The sequence below is a fragment of the Lissotriton helveticus genome, chromosome 11 (genome assembly GCF_964261635.1).
Source record: "Lissotriton helveticus chromosome 11, aLisHel1.1, whole genome shotgun sequence".
NCBI classification, from domain to species: domain Eukaryota; kingdom Metazoa; phylum Chordata; class Amphibia; order Caudata; family Salamandridae; genus Lissotriton; species Lissotriton helveticus.
Genome location: NC_136072.1, coordinates 1,081,144,662 through 1,081,148,199, shown reverse-complemented (window position 1 = coordinate 1,081,148,199; position 3,538 = coordinate 1,081,144,662). Strand labels below are relative to the sequence as shown.

The 3,538-nt window shown below is 40.9% G+C and overlaps 3 non-coding genes across 3 annotated transcripts; all 3 read left to right on the top strand.

Moving 5' to 3' along the window:
- Positions 1-355: 355 nt before the first annotated feature.
- Positions 356-495, top strand: LOC144793154 (U4 spliceosomal RNA). Its single transcript, XR_013602811.1, has one exon. It is a non-coding gene; the product is annotated as a U4 spliceosomal RNA (small nuclear RNA).
- Positions 496-1,124: 629 nt separating this feature from the next.
- LOC144793185 (U4 spliceosomal RNA) lies at positions 1,125-1,265 on the top strand. The gene has a single exon (XR_013602831.1). It is a non-coding gene; the product is annotated as a U4 spliceosomal RNA (small nuclear RNA).
- A 1,565-nt stretch (positions 1,266-2,830) lies between these two features.
- LOC144793162 (U4 spliceosomal RNA) lies at positions 2,831-2,971 on the top strand. The gene has a single exon (XR_013602817.1). It is a non-coding gene; the product is annotated as a U4 spliceosomal RNA (small nuclear RNA).
- Positions 2,972-3,538: the final 567 nt, after the last annotated feature.

The window sequence follows — 3,538 nt, the reverse complement described above, 5'->3', positions numbered from 1 at the left end:
GTGGGGTGGAGTTTTTTTGAGACTCAGTGGAATTCACATTGTGGCACCCCGCGAACTCCGCCTACCACTACTGATGACATCACACACAGATAGGGACAGGGAGGTGCCAAAGGGGAATGTATAATGATAGCTGCTAAGTAGCATATGGAAACCTAGAGCCCAAGGGGCACTTATCTGCAGGACCAACAGAAGATAAAGCTGTCCATATGATGTCTGTGTTTTTTACTTAAGTGATACAACGCATAGAAAGTATGTTTGTATATCTCTTTGATCAGTGTAATGTTCCAACTTTGTCTCGCTGTAGGAGACAAAAGTGTCACTATTGTGGGGCTGCTCATATGGTGGACAGGCGGTTATCTTTGTGCAGTGGCAGTATCCTAGCCAATGAGGTCTATCTGAGTTGAGGTTATTGCTTATTAAAAACTTAACCCAATACCCTGCCATGTCAACTTGAAAATAGTTGATATTGGCAAATGTTGACAGTCTCCACAGAGGCTGAATCAATTGTGTGAAAGTAAGTTGATTGTAAATCAATGTAATTACCCAATAAGAAAAAAGGTGCAGAAAGATTTCTTAGAAAATGTTTGCTCCATGCTCAATATGTCTTTCAACAAATGCTTTATTTGTATTAGTTGCTTCTTAAATATGTAAAAAGGGTCCGCTTAATCTTGAAATAAGGTACACATGTTAAACTTTGGGCGCAAATTTACTTAGAAGTCATGTGATATACTGGATTAGTACTCTTTAGGTTGCTTTGCTTGCATTCAGGTCCATGTACTAGTTGTGGGAGGAGGCACATGGGGCTTAGGAAAATATGGTTTTGCATCTGAAATCATGTCCTGATAATATCACGCATAGAAAGGGATGGGGGAGGTGTCAAAGTGGGATGTATAATGAAAGCTGCTAATTAGAATATGGAAATCAAGAGCTCAACATGCACTTATCTGAAGGACCAACAGAGATAAAGCCGGCCATATGATGTCTGGCTTTTGAAAAGAGTGAGAGAAAGCATAGAAAGTATGTTTGTATATCTCTTTGATCAGTGGGTATGTTCCAACTTTGTCTCGCTGTAAGAGACAATAGTGTCACCATTGTGGGTCTGCTCATATCGCCTATAGGACGTTATCTTTGTGCTGTTGCACTATTGTAACCAATGAGCTCTATCCTAGACGCGATTATTGCTTATTGAAAGATGTACCCAATACTCCGCCATGTCAACTTGAAAAATTGTTGATATTATCAGATTTTGATGGTTTCCACAGAAGCTGAATCAATTGTGTCAAAGGAAGTTTGGGTGTAAATCATTGTAATTCCTCAATAAGAATAAAGGGGCTGACATTTTTCATAGATTATGGATACTCCATGCTCAAAATGTCTTTCACCAAACATATTATTTGTACTAAGTTGCTTCTTAAATCTGTAAAAAGTGTCCACTTAATTTTTAAGTGAGGTAAACATGTTAAAATTTGGGTGGAAATTTACTTAGAAGTCACGCAACGATCAAAGATTCAGACATTTATCCAGCATCTCTATAAGTAGCAAAGCGTATGTCCTATTTTGCCGGCCATTGAGTGAATAGTTGAGATTGTACACTATTTGGTCGGCAGATGGATAAATAACCATTTGCAAGGTAGGCATCTTGGGGCATATTATCAAGGGGGTTTATCTCCGCTTTTTTGGCTTTAAAAGCCAAGAAAGCGGAGATAAAATTATCTCCCTATTACCTAGCTGTCGCTAACACCAGTTAGCGACAGCTAGTAGGAGATAGCGACCATCTTGGGCCCCACTTTGCATGTCAGTGATATTTATCACTAATGACATGCAAAGTGGGCATGCCAAGATGTTAGCGACTGAAAACAGTGGCTAACATCGCTATCTCCTATTACCAACTTTTGGAGATATTCGCGCTAAGCGCGAATATCTCCAAAAGCTAACACCTGCCCTGAGCAGTTCTTAGCCATGTTATCCAATGGGAGGTGGATAACATGGCTAAGAGCATTAGCTCGGTAATGCATGAATATCGCTGACTTTTCAGCGATATTCATGCATTGCGGCCGTTTTTACCGCATTTGCGATAAACCTTGGTAATACCAAGGTTTATCTGCGGTAAAAATCGCCGCAGCTTAGCGGTAAAATGTTCTCTCTAACCAAGCAATAGCGATAATTATCGCTATTGCTTGGTAATATGCCCCCTAGACTTTCTGTGAACCAGCAGGCATCAAAGTGAACTCTTGTAATATTGCGGATTAGTACTTCTTAGGTTGATCTGCTTGCGTTCAGGTACAGGTACTAGTTTTGGGAGGAGCAAGAGGGGTCATAGGAGGATATGTGTTTACATCAAGAACCATGTACTGATGACATCCCACATAAATAGAGATTCGAGGAGGTGCCAAAGAAGGATGTTTAATGAAAGCTGCTAATTAGCATATGGAAACCCCGAGCCTAATGGGTACTTATCTGCAGGACCAACAGTAGATAAAGACGTCTATATGATATCTGGCTTCTGAACTGAGTGACAGAATGCATAGAGAGTATGCTTGCATATCTCCCTGATCTGTGCTTATGTTCCAACTTTGCCTCACTGCAGGAGACAAAGGGGCATATGTACAACAGAAGTGGCGGAGTGAGGCGTTAGCGTTCCTGGCTTAACGCTACTTCAGAAACGCAGGGCTGCGCCGTATTTACAAGAATATGATGCAGCACTGCATTCCCCCGTGTGCTGGCACTACAATGAGCAGCCTAGCGCCAACACAGGCACCCTTGCACCATAGTGCAAGGGTGTCAGCGTGCAGGGGAAGATAGTTAATGTGCAGATGCCCCAAAGGACAATTTCTTTGTGTAGTGGCAGTGTTGTAGCAAATGAGGTCTATCCGAGGCATGATTATTGCTTATTGAAAATGTTACCCAATACCCCACCATATCAATATAAACATTGTTTGATATTGGCAATTTTTTAAAGTCTCCATGGAGGTTGAATCAATAGTTTCAAAGGAAGATTAGTTGTAAATCAATGTTATTATTCAGTTACAAAAAATCATCAGACATTTTTCATAGAATATGGATACTCTGTGCTCAATATATCTTTCAACCAATGCTTTACTTTAACCAAGTTGCTTCTTAAATCTGTAGAAAGGGTCCGCTTAATCTTTAACTAAGGGACACATGTTAAACTTTGGGCGAAAAGTTACTTAGAAGTCTCGCAGCAACCAAAGCTTCAGCCATTGATCCAGCATCTCTCTAAGTAGCAGAGCTTATGTACCATTTTGCCGGCCATTGAGTGAATAGCTGACATTATGCACTATTTGTTCAGCAGATGGATAAATAGCCATTTGCAAGGTAGGCATCTCGACTCTCTGTGAATGAGGAGGTGCAAAAGTAACATGTAATATTCTGGTATAGTAGGTTGCTCAGCTTGCATTCAGGTCCAGGTACTAGTGGTGGGAAGAGACAGATGAGGCTTGGGAGGATATGTGTTTGCTACGGAATCCTCTAGTGATTGCTATTCGGAGGGTGAATTGATACCACTAGCTGATATCAT